Raw genomic sequence first — 18,404 nt, 5'->3', positions numbered from 1 at the left:
CAGACACCTTTGCGCTATGGTGCAAGGGTGTCTCTGTTGTAAGCATAGTTTCTGTACACGTAGGGGTCCAGTCTAGTATAAAAATTATGCTGTAAGGTGTTCCCCCATGCATGTGTGCTGTAGAATGCAGAACATATGCAAAGAGGGAAAAAGGAGAAGAAATTAAAACATTTCTACTTGTTACAACTGCCTCAGGAGGCACATGATTTTGGTTCCAATCCCTGTCTACAGTTCTTTGTAGCTAGGGATTTGCATCAAAACCCATGGATGGTTGCATTGGAACGGCAATGTACCACCCACAGAATGCCCCCTTAACACTAAGTAATGCAATGCAGCTCTCTGGACAGCTTTGGGTTATTTTTGGTTACAATCCAATGCAAATCTCAATTTGTGTTGTACTGTAAATCCCACCACTACACTTTGTGTCAGATTTGCGTTAAAAAGTAACAGACACTCGATGCACAGTGTCTGTAAATATGAAACATGGTTTCTTGGGTACCTTTAATTAGCTTTGCACCCTGAAGCTTGGGCACAATGTTGATTACTTCTTTCTTGAAAAACGGAGTGAATTGTGAGACTTCAGTCTTGGTGACTGTGGCGTGTCTGCAGGGTGGGCACCAACTGCAGTTCTCTGATGTACAGAATCATTATGTTTTCAGTGTGTCTCCCAGTGTTTTGCTCCGTGATACTTGACCCCTGCAGTAACTGCAGTCTGCCTAAAAGGCCGAGTTCCATGAGCTCTGCCTAAATGGATATTTCAAAATTGCCATAACACTCAGGTGAGTGCAAGACCCCTAACAATCTCCATGGTTTAGAGAAATGGGAGTGAACTGTATATTTGTCCTGCCTGCTTCTAAAATAAAGGATTTGATTTTAGATTGCATGAACTCTTTACAGCTGCTGCTTCTGAGGTTAGCTCTTGACCTATGAAATGTAACATAACATTATGTTTCTAACCTTTGATAAGAAAGTGCTATTAAAAATCAAATCTACAGCATGAAAGATTCTGTCTGATTTCAGTTGAAGTGCATTTCCATAGCATCAACATTTATTATCTGGGATTCCATCCCATTCACATCTAATAATGCCCCAGATTTCCAATTACCACATCAATGTACAAGCCACGCTTGCCCTGGATCACTGCATAGGAACCCCTAGATTCAGCTTTTTGGAGTTTTGGTGCCTGAACTCGGACAGTTTTGCTGCCAAACAACCATCACTTAGGAATGGAAGTCCATCAATTTGCTGCAAAACTCGCGGGTGGAATCGGGGAATTTTACAAGGATTGGTTAGGCCTCACTCCTAATAATGCACTGGTTTATCCGTTACAGCCCCTGTTCCTCCCACCCCCACAGAAGATTAGCCTGGATATGAAAGACCGAGAAAACTTTGATACCTGCTTTACTACCTGCTTGCCAGAGACCACTGAGGAGAGATGTTTTTGCTCTACCTGAACCTCTACTCAAGTATTTTATTTCCGAACTGGTGTTGTCCTTTTGTTCCTAGCTCACAGGACTGAAAGAGGTAATGGCACTGCTGGTGAAGCCTGCTTTTCTCCGTTGCATATTGTGGAAGGATTAGAGAGCGCAGAAGGTCCTGAGACAGATAACACTATTACCTGCCTGGAAACAATTTGGAGTTAGACGTTTGTTGCAGACATGGAAGCTAAGTTGTTGGGGCAAATGTGCAACTGCAACATATGGAATGGTACAGTCAAAATGAACTAAATACGTTTCTTCAAGGTAGCCCTTCTACGAAAACTTGTAGAAGAACTTTGATTAGACCTTACCAAAAAACATCCACTGGAAGACATGGGACAACTTGCAAATCCTTCTTAGGAAAGACACGCCTTTGACAGCCTCAGACTGACATTTGTTTCTGTGCTCAGTGTTATAGCACAACTCTGTGGTCAACATATCTGAGCTCCTTGAGGCTTAGGCAGCAACAGCATTTAGGTTTAATCCACTGATGATGTATGGTCTTCAGAAAAATGCGAGTGTCCACAGGTATCAGCCACCAAACACCAGATTTTCTCTGATCTCATCCATTCATGGGTCAGCTACAGAGGATACTAGGTCCCGTTAAACATCCAGGGATCTCTGATTTTTTTCAATTGTATTTGCCTTTTCCATTAAGTAACACTGAACACCTTTTCGTTATCTTTATCTATTGATGTTGATGTATAGGTGTTTTTTGAGCTCACAGCTACTCGGAGATGATGCCTGCATTTGATTGTCTTAATTTCTGGTTAATTTTTGTTATTACTTTTGTCTTCTCATTTAACTTGATTTGAACATGTTATTGTCTTTATTTTGTTGAATGTTATTGTGTACGTAGTTGATGTCTATATACTACATATATGTTCGCTGAGGGAAGCTTTTCTGCTCCCTAGACTGACACTGTGATTCCCTATATTTAGTCTGGGATGGATTGTTCTCTAGACAGCACTCCTCAAACCACCATTCCTGGCAACGTGGCCTCACAGGAATTGTGCATGCTGTTAGCATGAACGGCAGTCCAAGTGTTATTCTTCTGATCTTGGCAGTAGCAAGTCTTTCTCCACTGTCTTACAATCCTACCCTGAGTCTATGGGAGGGCAGAAAGCTTTCCTGCCCCATGTCCAGTCCTTTCTCTCAGCTAGTGGCCGGAAAGCATCTGCCTGAAGCCAACTAACCACACGGAGTGGTTCAGCTCTTGAAATCTTGGAGAATAAATGAGGTTCATCTGCAACTTTCTTCAGGTAACCTGGGGCCCTAATGTAATAAATATCCTACAATGTTTGATTGCGATGTGACAGCAGGCATTCCATAATACTATCTGTGAAGGTGTATTTCTATGAGAGTCCTGGGTTTCTGGATTTTTATATTTTCTTGTGTGCAGTGACAAAAGACAGTGGTTAGTCAGGGAGCACGGGCCATTTGTTGGATGATGTCTGTAGCCTTGCCTTTGACCAAATCCTTTGTAAAAGTGTTTCCAGGCCAGAGGAAGGCCTGTCCAAACTGTTTTGACATGAGCCAAACAGGTGAGTCCTTTTCCACTGATGATGATCCAAACCAGCCATGCGGAGCCCTGTTTACATTGTCCTCTGCTGGGAAGAAGGGGGAATTAAGCAACTCCTACAAATGCTGGGGACAACCACATAAGGATCTAGGTAGTCTAAGATGGCAGCTCTCCTTCTTGGCTCTAAAGATAAACTTCGGGACCATAACAGGATAAATACACACAGCTCATGGTCTAGGGAAGTTTGGGGCTCCAGTCACTAGAGACTATGCAGATTTATCGAGTAGGACCGGGAGGCTGCCTTCCCAACCTGGCATATAGTTACAAGACCTGGATCCAATGCCTGTCAGTCATCTGTCACCAACTATTTGTTTATGCAATCTGGCGTGAAAGCACCTAGAAATTAAACTTTGTGACAGAAGCAGGTGCACACATGCTACTGAACTGCGGCACTGCCTGGGAGCTCCAACAATTATAGTTAACAGTAAGTGTAAGTTGAAGCGAGATCAATGAAATCTCAAGAACTGTACCCTTCTCAGCTGTTGGGTTACCTGCTCCATTGTGCCACAGCACATTCCTTTCCAAAACAGCAAGCAAGAGGAAGCAGAGCTAAGGAAGTAAAAACAGGCTTAAATCAGAGAGAAGGTCCTAGGTCTTACCTCGAGGTTGGTTGATCATCATATCCACAGAGGCCCACAAATAGGGCCATCTAAAAGGAAAAGGCATATCACTGTCTCCACTGATGATATTATAGCCCATTTAAACAGTGCCAAGTGTTTTCTTCAAGCTAGGTAACAATGTGTGAGACCATTTGTTGAAGCTGCATGGTCAATCAAAGTATATTGCCACCTTCTCCACTCACTAAAAGTGGCTTTGCCCTAAGATATCATAAGCTGCAGGGTCATTTCAGAATGCCATCCATGAGGTATTCGCTGAGTACCCCAATGTCAGCTACAATGTCCTGATATTCCCAACTACCAACAGATGCATCGTGCCCAATTCCAAGTTGTTCTAGGTGGAACATCTCTCTAGATGCCATGACAGCAGACCCTCACATCCTAAATTACATCTAGTCAGTAGTCTGTTCCAATAATTTGTATAAGATGGACAGATTCCTGGTGATGATCATCTACTTAGGAAGGCTCATTTCCAGTCTGTTCATCATGACAGTGTCTCCCAATGGGCTCGTCTACAAGTATACTTAGGCAGTTAATCAAGTTTCCTCATGATCCGGATTACACTGTACATGGTAGTTTGATGTCAAATCGAGGTTATGAGTCTTGTAGGAAAACCTTGCAGTTTTTTTCCCCAGACAAAGTACTCTAGTGGAAAGAGGAAAAATATTCAGAAATCTCTGCACAAATACTGATTTCCAAAGGTATTTTTCAACATGAGACCCAAAACCTAGAATGATTGAATAACAGAGCTGGTGCTAATAACTGTTCTTCATGCTATCACTAAGAGGCCGCATGTATAAGGCCCTAAGTAAGAATGAAATTCCACTCTCGATGTATTCATGTTCTTAGACCTAGTATCCTTGGTGTGGTTTCCTCTGTTTTTTTTTTGCCCCTGCTTCCTGTATTTTTGACTGTGTGCTGGACTTCGTTTTTGCTTGTTTTGGTACTCTGGGCACTTTAGCACTGTTAAAATGCAATTGCTCTCTGTGTAAATTGTATTGGTAATTGGCTAACCCATGATTGACGTATTTGATTTACTAGTACATCCCTAATAAAGTATACAAGGGGTGCCTAGGGCCTGTAAATCAAATGCTACTAGTGGACTTGCAGCACTGATTGTGCCAACCACATAAGTAGCCCTGTAAACATTGCTCAGACCTGCCACTGTAGTGTCTGTTTGTGCAGTTTTAAAACTTCCAGTTTGACTTGGCAAGTGCACCCAATTGCCAGGCCCAAACCTTCGCGTTTTGTATATGTAAGGCACCCCTAAGGTAGGCCCTAGGTAGCCTCATGGGCTGGATGCAGTGTATTTAAAATGTAGGACATGTACTGGTGTATTTTACATGTCCTGATAGTGAAATACTGGCAAATTAATTTTTCACTATTCCGCATCCTATCTCTCTCATAGGTTAACATGGGGACTGCCTTTAACTATCTTTTAAGTGCAGTTTCCCATTGGGAGCAGATAGAAATCTGGAGTTTGGGGTCTCTGAACTCACAATTTAAAAATACATCTTTTGGTAAAGTTTGTTTTTAGATTGTCAGTTTGAAAATGCCACTTTTATAAAGTAGGCGTTTTCTTGCTTAACCATTCTGTGCCTCTGCTTGCTTGTGTAATCCACATCTGGGTCAGAATGACAGTTGGGCTATTGTGAATTCCCTCTAAACAGTGACACAAAGGGAGCTGAGGAGTGTCCTGCATATCCCGATAAGTCTCCTGGGTTATAGTGGGAAGGGAGGAGCTGACACCCACACCTGAAAGAGATGTGCCTGTCCTCAAACAATGTAGTCTCCAACCCCCTGGTGGGTGTCTGGGGACCGGCCTGGGCAAGACAGGATCTTGTTAACAACAGGGACTTTCCTTTGAAGTTTGCCTACTTCAAAGGCAGAAAGGGGTATAAGTAGTGGACCCAAAACCCCAGATTTTTAAAACACTTCTGGATCAAGAGGAACCTCTGCCATGGAGAAGAGCTGAAGAGCTGGAGGAGGAGTACTGACCCTTTGCTGTGTATGCTCCGCTGGGTTGGCCTGCAGTTGCTGCTTCTGCCTTAGAGAGGGCAAAGACTGGACTTTGCTGTGTATCCTGCTTGTGAAGTTTCTCCAGGGGCTTGGACTGAGTTTGCCTCCTGTTAAAAAGACCCAGGGACAGCAAAGACTTCACTTACCAGCCTCTGGGTTTACTTGCTGTAGACTCTAACTTGCCAGGTGGTGCCTATTCCAGTTTCTGGGCCCCTGGGAGTGAAAGATGGTGAAAAACCAAGTGCAACAACATCATCTGACATCGGACAGACGCCACTGCCTGATCCCTCAACGTCGCCTGCAACTTAAGCTGTGGTCCCCGCTGAAGTGCGAAGACCCAACTGACATCACAGGCCATATGTTGCAGCAGCCGCTGACATCCGGGATCTTGTGAGATCGGAGTGTCATATCACCGACATTCGTGACACCTGACTCCACCGCAGCGCTTGCAGCCCCATGGTGTGCCTGCGACCCTGTGAGGTCGCCCCACTTTGTTTGGACCCGCATCGACATCTACCCCACCGGAAGTGTAAGGGACTGACACTTCACACCCCTGCAGCCTCACCTCCACCGCTCTGCAGCAAGGACCCGACGCCTCACCCTGACGCCTCCGCTCCTCTGCTTCTGTTTTGCTTCACTAATGACCCAGCTGAAACACTCATGCCCTGACAAACATCTCTGGAATGCGCTTCTTAGTCTAAAGAAGACATTTATTAATTCACTTTGCAAGGTTCGAAAAGGAAGGTCAGCATGCTGAAAGCACACTTTTAAAAATGGTCACAGCAATGAAATAAAAACATGTACAAATGATTCCCCACTGCAATATACACAGCAAATATATGTATCTATATTATAATGCAAAGCAAATAATGAATTTTAAAATGTGCGTCACCATTAGGCAAGGGCACATCTGCTTCATCTCCCTCCTATCAGCATCAGATTGCCAGATCCCAGAATTAATTGTGGAGAGAGAGAGATCAATTATCCTCACAGGAAGGATGACACACCTCAGCGTCCTGAGCATGTCTGAGATATGAATCGCTCACACCCCGGTCCATCTGGTCTCAGCCTCTTATACTTTGAACAAGCAAGAGAGAAACATTCTAGAAACTCTCTCTCATAACTTTATTATTAAAAAAATGCTGATTACTTTAGGCCAGCTTTGAAAAGAACATGTCGGGACATGGCCAAAATCCCAAGGTGCCCCTTCAAAACAAAATCGTTCCCTGCCGTCCTAGTACATTCTTATCAGCCTAAGCCGTTAGTGGGAAAGAACACAAAAAAAAGCAGAATAAAAAAATGAGCACATTGTATAACGTGAGCATGGAAAATTACTTACAGCTTTTAACGTGGTGGTGGCTAATGCTAAACTAAAGTCAATAGGCAAAATGAAGTTGATGGTCACTAATGTGACGGTGTGCTGCTAGGCTAAGTGAAACATGGAGTCAGTGGTCAAAACACAAATATCTTTACACTCCACCCTTTTGACCAATTACTCATATACCCTATAGTCCTAAAATCAACTTCTCTTTGTTTTTTAAAAACATTGCAAGCAAATGAAGTATACATTGGACATAGCAACATAATGAATTGACAAGAGCAATCACTATAAAGCAATGGAAGTGGGAATAACTTATTAATCATTCATGTATTAAAAACATTTAAACCAGGCACACCTACAATAAAAAGACCTAAGCTTAGATACTCTGGGATAGTAATTGAATCACAGTCTTCACTTAATTGAACAGTGTCTCTAGGATAACAAGTTGGTATAGTGTTAGACGGAAACATAATGAGTCCAAGTATGATCTTTCTTGCAAATAACATTTGTCAGCTGAAATGTGCTCCCATTTTCCTTTCCTAGTTTCATGATCAGCAGGACATTATTAGGGCCCTTGGCTATAATTACTGCAGGTTCTGGAGGGCCATTTGGGGATTCCACTCACACCATAGCATCAGGGTTTTTGTCAGTTGAACCATAACCTCCCTTTCGTTGTACTGTCAGAAGGGCTGGGGCAGTCCCCTTCCTCACCAATCCTCCATACACTGGACTTATGACAAGTTGGCCACTTTTGTAAGCATGTATATCGAGACCTGCAGATTCTGGTGTGGCTCTGTAAGGAGCTGAAGCTCCAGGTTTTATTTCCCAGAACACAATGGTGTTGGTGACCACATATGGTTGTATCAGGAGAGTTTCAGCATTTTGTAATGGTCTGTTATTCAGAATCTGGAGGGCTTCATTCAAATGCTCCCTCCAGTTTTTCGGAGTCCCATCAGATAATTTTTAGTCCAGAACCACAGGGACACTCCTGTTCTTCTCTGCTTTTGCCACCTGCTCCAATCTACATATTGTCCCTGGATAGTTACATGCAACACAATGTCTCTCCCCTTCCTGCACTGTCCACAAGTCCAAAGCCTGTTGAATTATTTCTTTTGCCAAATCAAAAGCACACTGCTGCTCTCCACCCCATTCAAACTCATGTTTTTTCCTTGTCACTTTATACCAAAGGGTTAACATTTAACTCAGATGAGGGTCATGCTGTCTCTAAAAATCAAACAATCCCATGAATCTCTCAGTCTCTTGCTTAGTGCAGGAAGTAGCAAACTCCAAAATCTTTTGTTTTACATGTAAGCAACATCTCTCTATGTCCTTGCCACATTTTACTCTGCAAAATCTCCGTGAATATGTCGTTAACATCCTTAACTTCTTGCTGGGTGTAAACTTTTAAAGAATGCATTTCAACTCCTGCCAAAATCTGTGCGCCACTCTGAATTTTTCGTCTAAATATTGGCTGAGCACGAACTACGTTCTGCTCATGTAGCTCACAGTGGCCCCCACCGTTTTTAACCGCCTCATTATTGGAATGTGAAAAATCAGCTTTTCCTGTGACGGCTTGGTAGCTATCAGCCTTATCTTGTAATAACTTATTCTGACCAGACAGCATAGTTACAGTATTTATTGTGTCAATAAATTGTTCCTCTAATTTCTTATTTTCAGCTTTTAACTGTTTACATCTCTCATGCATTTTTCTGTAAGAAGACAAAAGTATCCAAACCCTCCTGTCAAGAATAAAAAGGGACATCATTCTGTTCAAAAAGCACCTTTTCTAAACATGTAAAAACATTCAATAATTTTGTTTTATCCAAGCACCCATCCCAAAATTTAGAAAGTCCTGATAAACAAGAAAACACATGCATTTTCAGAAAAGGTTTGTAGTGCTTCCTTTAGCTCTCTGAATAAAAACATATTTTCACTTTTAAATCATACACTTTTAACCTCCAACCTCCCTTTAAACTGTCCGACTATGGCAAAATGTTTTGCTTCACTAATGACCGAGCTGAAACACTCATGCACTGACAGAAATCTCTAAAATTAGCTTCTTAGTCTAAAGAAAACATTTATTAATTCACTTGGCAAGGTTCATAAAGGAAGGTCAGCATGCTGAAAGCAGATGTTTAAAAATGGTCACAGCAATGAAGTGAAAACATTTACAAATGATTCTCCACTGCAATATACACAGCAAATATATGTATCTATATTATAATGCATAGCAAATAATGAATTAAAAAATATGCATCACCATGAGGCAAGGGCACATCTGCTTCATCTCCCTCCTATCAGCATCAGATTGCCAGATCCCAGAATTAATTGTGGAGAGAGAGAGATCAATTATCCTCACGGGAATAATGACACACCTCAGCGTCCTGAGCATGCCTGAGATCTGAATCACTCACACCCGGGTCTATTTGGTCTCAGCCTCTTATACTTTGAACAAACAAGAGAGAAAAATTCTAGAAACTCCTTCTCATAAGTTTATTATTCAAAAAATGCTGTTTACTTTATGCCAGCTTTGAAAAGAACACGTCAGGACTTGGCAGAAATCCCAAGGTGCCCCTTCAAAACAAAACTGTTCCCTGCCGTCCTGGTACATTCTTATACGCCTATGCCCTTGTGGGAAAGAACACGAAAACAAGCAGAATAAAAACATGAGCACATTGTGTAACGTGAGCATGGAAAATTACTTACAGCTTTTAACGTGTCGGTGTCAATAGGCAAAATGAAGTTGGTGGTCACTAATGTGACGGTGTGCTGCTAGGCTAAGTGCAACGTGGAGTCAGTGGTCAAAACACAATTATCATTACAGCTTCGCAGCACCAGAACCGACACCGCACTGAATCCAGCGACGCATTGCTTCACGACTCCGTGCACCGGTTTGTTTCCTCATTATCACAAGGTACTGTACCTGGGGGTCTGTGTGACTCCGTGACCGGCGCCATTGACATCAGATTGTTGGGAACAACTCCGTCACAACACTGTGATAACACAAAATTGAAGCAATTGTGTTTCTAAGCGCTATTAAAGTTTAGCCTTTGAAAATTCATAGCTTTGCTTGTGTATGTTGGATTTTTGTCTTTATTGTCTTGTTTTAATCAGATAAATATTGGCTATATTTCTAAACTGTTGTTGAGTGCTTTTGTGGTGTTTTCGCTGTGTTCCTGTGTGTGTTTGTAGAAATACTTTACATATTGCCTCTGAGATAAGCCTGACTGCTTGTGCCAAGCTACCAGGGGGGTGAGCAGGGGTTGTCCTAGGTGTGTATCTCCATTTCCCTGACAAGTGTGAGGTTCCCTACTTGGACAGAGTGCAAACTTACTGCCAACCAGAGACGCCATTCGTAACACGTCATCAAGAATGGATTGCAAGAAGATACAGACATGTCCTTCTTTGACCTCCAAAAGCACACCAATCAACAGGGCCAGGCAAAATCTATTGCTTTTGTCAGTCAAGCACTCACCTCTGTGGTATTCTACATCAAGAAGAAAGCCATTGCCATTGTATGTGGATTCTTCTATTCTCACACACATATATATATATATATATATCTGTAGAATTTTTTTTTCACTTTAGCCACACAATGTCTAGTGCTGGTATTCAAGGGACCTGCAATGCATTAGACCTTGCATATTGGCAAAAGGCAACTAGAACTAGAACAATTTATCTTTCAGATAGCGTATGTCACAGACACAGTCCTGCAGACAACTAATCTTGATAGCCTCAATCTGTGACAAACTCTGACCAAGCACACGGTGCAAAGAGCAAACTACATGTTTGAGTACTGAGTGAAGCTGCATTCACCATGGCATAGCCCTCGAGTGGTTCATTATGGAGACTGCAAATAGCATGAGCCTATAAGTTATTAAGCAAGAGCACTACCAGTGGAAGAACCTGCTAAAAGAGGGCTGTCTCATTATCCCACTGGTCAAGAGTGAACTGAGGGCCCTAATGAGCATAGAGACACCTCCCTTTCTGAAACATCTCATTCTATAACTAGCTCCTGTAGTACTCCAGGGTATGGTGAAAACCAATGCACAGACCTCGGAAGAATTACTGGCATTATTACCAATGAGAAGCATATGATAATTTGTCACTTCATGTGGCATAAAACTGCTCCTGTCAAAATCCTAAACCCATTACCCCTGAAATGCTCAGTCACAAACCTTGGTAATAGACTAATACTAACTTTTGCAGCTCACTGGATGGCCAGCACATGGTGATTGTCACCGATGAACACTCTCCGTACCATGAAAAGAGAGAGTAAATAGCTGGAAAAGATACTGTGTACGCATAGGACGAACTAAAGGAACTAAAAATGGATAATGGAGTCTCTTAGTAGCGAAATGAATTACAGAAATTGATTGAGAACGTAGGGATTCATCATTTCCAAATAATGCCCTGGTGGCTACAATTCAATTAACAAGCAGAACACTTTATTTAGATTTAAAGAAAGTAATCTAGATTGACGCGGAAACACGGATGGAGCTGCAATTTGCTGTGTTCAGGGTATTAATGCACTCCACTCACTTCCAACAACATGAAATCCTTCCTCGTACTCGTGAGTCAATAAACTGGCATCACAAACCCACAGTGGCTCGAGTCCTTCGGTGCCAGATCTTCGTGCAACCATCCACTGGTGCCAAAGCAACAACTGAACAGTGGCCTCCCACTAATGCACTTGGGTCTCAAACGTAGAGCATAGAGACCATGTGCTTCCATAAGAGTGACATCCAGAAGGGAAATTTAGGATGCCATGTGAAATACGACACCTTATGTTAGTCTGGAAACGTTTACTGCTATTTGAGGTGATTTCACAATCACAAGAAATGTCAACATGTGCAAAAGATATTGTGAAAGGAGGGTGTCTACTAATCATGATTCTTTGCAGGAGAGACTCTGAAGGGGAAGGGGACACTGATGGAAAGCTTGCAAGAGCCCACGTGACAACACTGAAGAAAGCCACCTCTGTCACCACCTGATGAGGAGGCAGTGGCCAGCTCAAGCATGTTAGAACCTCACAAAGGGGCTCAAGGTCGACTGCTGAAGCCTCCGCTCCCAGTGGAGTGTCCAGTCTCAAAGGTACTATGAGTGCCATCACTCATGCTCTACCTATACACAGCACTTGCTATGGCACCACAGGAATCATTAATAGAAATGGTAGCTCTCATATATTGGCTTGTACGACCAGACTGTTATATGTTGAGGTTGGGTTGGATAAAAGCCTGAGGGAAACACTAAGGCCCATATTTATACTTTTTGACGCAAACCTGCGTTAGCGCAGGTTCGCGTCAAAAAGTAAAGGGCCGCCTAGCGCCATTCCAAGATGCCAGCCAGGAGCCATATTTATGGAATGGCACTAGCCGGCGCTAAGGCCCTGTTAGCATCCTTGGAAAGGACGCTAACAGGGCTGGGGAGGCATAGGGGGAACGGGGGAATGTGTGCCAAATTATGGCGCTACACTGTTTTGAGGCAAAAAGTTCCCTCTAAGCAGTGTAGCAACATTTTCTGGTGCACAACCCCCATGGACATGACTCCTGTCTTCGTAAAGACAGGAGCCATGCCCACCACCCCAATGGCCATGCCCAGGGCCGAATGTCCCCTGGTCATGGCCATTGGGGCCAGCGCTGTGCAGGGGGCCCCAAGTCAGGGCCCGAGCGGTGTTGTGTAAAAAAAATAAAAATACTCACCAGGACATACCTGGAATGGGTCCCCCATCCTTAGGTGTCCTGGTGTGGGTGGGGGTGGGTGGGGTGTCCCTGGGGCCAGGGAAGGGCACCTGTGGGCAATTTCCATGGTCTTCGACCATGAAAATATGCCTACAGGTCCCCTTACGCCTGCCCAAACCCAGGCGTTAAATATTGGCGCTAAGCAAGCTTAGTGCCATTATTTAATGTCCCCATCCCCACATGCAGGATTTTAGCATGGGGGATAAATATGGCGCAAAGGCCATATCGACCTTTTCTGGACGGGAACACCTACCTTGCATCTCATTGACACAAGGTAGGTTTTCCCCTCCAGAAAACGATGTAAACTCCATAACTTTGGCACTAGACGTGTCTAGCGCAAAAGTATAAATAGGGAGTTAGGTTTGCGCTGAATTAGCTTAAAAAAAATGATGCTAATTCAGCGCAAACCGAGTATAAATATGGGCCTAAGTGCAGGAACAATGCAACAAATAAGAACTCAGACAAACACTTGCTCGTTCTTCGAGATTGCCTGTTCTAGCATGGAAGTTTCTTTACTACAGTGAACGATTATGCCTGCCACCATGGGTGTATGCCGATAAACTCAAGGGATCCATTACTCAGCATAACAGAGGCCACCAAAATGTAGGTGTCTTGGAAGGTCCTGCACATTGGTCAGGCCCGGTTCCTAGGAAGTGATGCTCTCAAGATGCCCCCTTTCTGGCAGCACTCTGAGTTTTATATTTCACCAGAGTATTATTGTGGCCAAATGGGGGGAAGAGAAATTAGGATGGGTACTGGAGGGAAGGAGATCAAAAAGGAAAAAGGTTAGCCAACAGTTCTTAGTTCTACTTTCCCAAAGAATTGTTTTTACATTTCACACAAGGAAACACTGGTTGTCTCCACTAACAGAACACATTCCAGAATTACAGTCAGTTCCTTATGGTAAATGATACAAAGTCCTTGATATTCCTGAATCAAAAGCAGTAACAGTTCTTTTCAAGGTTCATTGCGAGTTCTGAAAATAAGCCTATATATCCAAAGACAAATTTCTATTGAGGAGGAACTAGGAATTTGTTTCCAATGTGTCTCTCGTGCTATGGCTGGCTGATCTCCCTTCACCAACCACTAGTGCAGACCTAAACGTGCTCCTCAACTCGCCACCTTATTGGAGTGCTGTTTTTTCATAATTCGCCTGAAGAATTTCTGCTCAAGGGCCAGAAGATGGTACCGCATTAGAACGTCTTGCGAAAGGTGAACGGGGACTAAAAGCATGCAGTTAGAGATCGCGGTGTAAGGAAACATGTGTAGCCTTGATCTGTAGTAAGACCAGAACAGCTCTCTGAAATCGAGAAAACCTCTTGGGGTTTCGTTCCTCGATGTAGTAGCTCCTATCAAAACCAAGCGTGAATAGCAAGTGCAGCTGAAAGGACACAGCCTTTTTAAATAGAGGTGCCATCTCAGAAGGAGCCCTCAAACATGTACCAGAACTGGCAACTGCTGCCAAAGGGAAACAACAATGAAGTCATCACAGTCACCACAAACATATGAGTCATCAGGGTCAGAGGGTCATTTGAGCATGTTCCAGCTGTTAAAGGGAAACATCAAAGTGACCGCAACCAGCACAAACAAACGAGTCATCATGGTCAGCAAGTTATATGAGCATGTTCCAGAACAGACACCTGCTGCCAGAGGGAAGCAACAAATTAGTAAGAGTCAGCACAAACAAAAGAGTCACACAGTGAAGCTCCTTATTGGCATGACTGTTAAAGCACACAAAACAATAATAATAAAAACATTTCATTAATACAACATATCTTGTTGTTTAAGCATTGGAACATTATTGGTACAAACATGCTGAGGAGATGGACTTTTAATACTCTTTTAATGCATGCAGCAAGGAGTTTGAGACACATTGGCTTCCCTGCTGGCACTTCTTATTTGGAATGCTGCTGATGTCTAACATTGGTAGACTGAGATTTTCTTGTTCTCTGTCCGGCCATGAGGATCACTCTCAGCAAACAACAGAGGTATGGAATCCTCTATTCTATAATCTTTGAAATGTATACATGGGGCCTACTACTGGGGATGTTGAGCTCCACCGATGAGCGCTGGTCTTCATTCTCTAGTTGTCTGCCCCTTCTTGCTGCCCTCCACCCACAGGAATTGGTATCCAATGTCTGGAGGCGTGACCTGGGCACAAGGTGGCTGCAGGGTCATAAAGCCTTGCTTCCTACTGGATATCTCCACCTTTCCTTGAAAAAAAAGGAAAACGAGACAGTGTGCTGTAGCAATGGGATGAGAGAGAAAAGAGATACAAGGGTGTTGTGTCATTTTGATCTTAAACCACAATGTCATTGTGGTCTTTTCAGGATTTGTTCTCTTTTTGAGACAGTCGTTCTCTTGAATATCAACTCTGAGAGTCCTTCTTGTGGAACTGTGTAGTGTATTGCAGTAATAGCAGAGGACTTAACAGAGTGCCTCCTCAACTGATATTTGATTTAGTTTTGTTCACCATAATGGCCACTTGAACATCAGCATAAACCTTTCAGCCTTGCCATTAGCTAGTGCACAAAGGGATGTGTTTTCCTGGTGAGCCGATCCTACATCTGCCATGAACTGTCGAAATTCATCCTCCTAAAATGGGGGGGTCCACCGTCTTGAGCACAGCTGTAATTCCTCATAGAGTAATTATTTTTCCTAACGCTGTAGTATGTCAGTATGCTGGTACACACAACACCTGAAGCACCAGAGGGAATGAGGAGTATTCAACAATAACTTGTAGGAGATATCCTCCACTATCTAGGATCCATAGGCGTGTGCTGCCATTGTTGATCACAATATGTCCTAGAGGTTGGACTTCTGTAGTTGTCTTCGTTATGAGGTCTTCCCTGTACTTTGATGCATGTGACATGTTTGAATGGTCTCAGGAACTGAGGCATCCAATCATAGGACCCAAACTTTCTCCTGGGCAATTTCTTAGTGGCCACTTTGGCACAATGACATTCGTGGGCTTGTCAGTGTAGCAATTTGGAAATGAATACTCTGGTTCTGCATAGAATAACCTCATTATCAGTTTCTGATGGTTTCTCTTGCACATTCTTGCATGCCAGTGATTCTTATTTGGAGATTCCTTCTGGGTACCGTCTGTTGCTGTTGACGTGTCTCGATCTTTCTCTCTTCATGATGGCTTTTACTTCACCAAGTGAGGCCTCCTTTTGTGACCCATTGTTTACTTCATCCATGGAGACATGTTAAGGGTTTGACTAGTAGTCAGAAACGAGTTTTTAATTTGAGAGGTGATACCCATGCCAACTCAATAAACCACTCTGCTTAGGTCAAAACACAGTTCTGAGAGAATCTTTGCTTAACCCATAGTAGCTACGGAACATGCAGCTGGAAATCCCCAGAGAAGTTTATGCTAAGTTCAAGCAATACCAACAATTTTAAAGTAAAGAATACAGCAAAATAGTATTCCTAAAAAAAACAGAGAAACGTTTAATGTGCTAAAAGACACCCAGATCATCAAAATAGGTTAAAGGGAACTAAGGGTATTTTTTTTTATTATTATTGAAGGCAAAAAGAGCCTAGAACAAGCCAGTCACGATGGGTTAACAGCAGTTCATGGTGATCCACGTCCCACGTACAATTTCAGGCCAAATATGATGGACTAGAGGTTGGATACATCAATTGGCTTGTCCCGGTCAAATGTTTTACCTTCAGACTTAGGGCCTCAATTAGAGTTTGGCAGAAGGAATACTGCACATTACCTCTATCACACTGATGGACTCCAACCCACCAAATTCAGACGTGACTTCCAGCCCAGCAGTCACCTATGTACTTTGAAGGAAACCTGTGTCATGCCAGTTACTTTCAATGTACCAAACATTTGGTTGAGTTTGTTTTTGAAAAATTAACGACTCACATGCCTGAACGTTTTTTCTCAGATTGTGGGGGGCATTTTAGTTTTTTTTTCTGCCCCTCTATACCAGGTTTTTCCAGGCTGTGATGGACAGGAAACAAAGACATTACACAACCCCCATAAATAGGGCCAGTAATGTATTGTCTTTCCCTCAATAGCCCAGTGCAGTAGGTGCTCCATTGATTGAATGAGGTGGGCAGACAGAGGGTTTGAGAGGCAGCATACTCTATATTGAGTTTGTGATAGAGTACCCTCTCCACCAAACTCAACATGAGAATCTTAGTCTCCAAGTGCTGGGAAAGCTTATTCTAGCCAGTCCTGCAACCCCTAGATCCTTCAGGACGGCTTCTGACCATCAAGTATATCTTCAGTAAGGTCTCCTGCATTATCTAACCCTCTTTAGAAGTTGGGCCTTCTTGGAGTAAAAGGTCCTTCTGCTTTTTGTGTCCCAGAAGCAGATAGCTAACCAAGTGACCCTTGGAGAGCAGATTTAGTCCCTGGTTGTCAGCAGGATTCATAAGTCCTTGTATGAGTCCTCTTCTTCCAGCTGAAGTCAGAAGGCAGTATTCTCCTTCCAGCAGGGCCTTATTCTGCAGATGGAATCTTCCCAGGCCTAGAAATGTTCTGAGGAGGTGGTGATTGAGGTGCCAGATTTATCTATGCATTAGTCAGTGATTGTAGAAAATCTACTACCCAATATTAGCTGTTTTCTTGCAGTTTCTCCACCTTCTTTTCCAGCACTTTCTCATAGCCTTACAGTAAAATACCCATGATCCCCTGATTCAACATAGCAGAACCTAGGAGCCACGTGGCAGGCCTGTCTTCAGCATCTTGGCTACCTGACAGGGTCAAAACTGGTTTTCCCTCCTACTGTGGCTGGAGCCTGCCTAGTAGGTTCTGAGATGAATACGAGAATCCCTCCCTGGCATCTCTAAGTCAAAAGAGGTAGTACTTAAGCCACTGTTTGTTCTGCCAAATGCTCCTATCCATGCCCAGATGGCTAATCCCTCCTACGTGATCAGCAGTTATCACCAATTAACGTTTCTGGGCTCATAGGCAGGTCAATGTTCTCTGAGCCAAGGTCATTAACTCGCCCACGCAAGGATGTGTATTCCAGCTCTGGAGCTGTAAAGTGTGGCAGAACTGGTTTTAAGTATGTTCTCGCTCAGGCAGCCTAAAGTAGATTTTTACAAACTTACTTTTCTGCTTAAGTTATCACAAATATGACTTCACCACTAGGTCAGAGTTTAAAAACTAAACAGGAAATAACTTGGAAGCATTTTCCTACCCAGAGGTGGAAAATAAAGTTGTTAATCCCAACTAGGCCTATTACAGAAATGTCTAGCCAGGTATACACAGCAAACTAGCTTCTGGATTTTAGCATGTCCTATTTTTATATACTAGTACCTTGCCCTGTGAGTTTACATTGCATGCTATAGGGGTGACTTATGAATATATAATACTAAGCTTTGTCTACATGGTTAAGGCATTTTCCCTGCCATGTGTCACTTCAGTGCATGTAAACTAGCCTAAAAACAGCACTGAGATGATTCTGTTAGAAATATGATTTTGTCATATAGGAGGGTGGTAGAAATACACACTGACCCCCACATATGACATTTAACTTTCTTTGCCATAGGTATACTTAACATCAACCATATGTGGGACTGGCCCATTAACCCTGGAAACCTAGACAATGTGACAGTGGAAAGAACAGTGGTTCCTTCAGGAAGTACCCTTAAACAAACCTAAAGAGTAAATGAGTT

This window comes from Pleurodeles waltl, chromosome 11 (assembly GCF_031143425.1).
Source record: "Pleurodeles waltl isolate 20211129_DDA chromosome 11, aPleWal1.hap1.20221129, whole genome shotgun sequence".
Lineage (NCBI taxonomy): Eukaryota > Metazoa > Chordata > Amphibia > Caudata > Salamandridae > Pleurodeles > Pleurodeles waltl.
The sequence above is the reverse complement of the archived record's forward strand: the minus strand, read 5'-3'. Positions refer to the sequence as shown.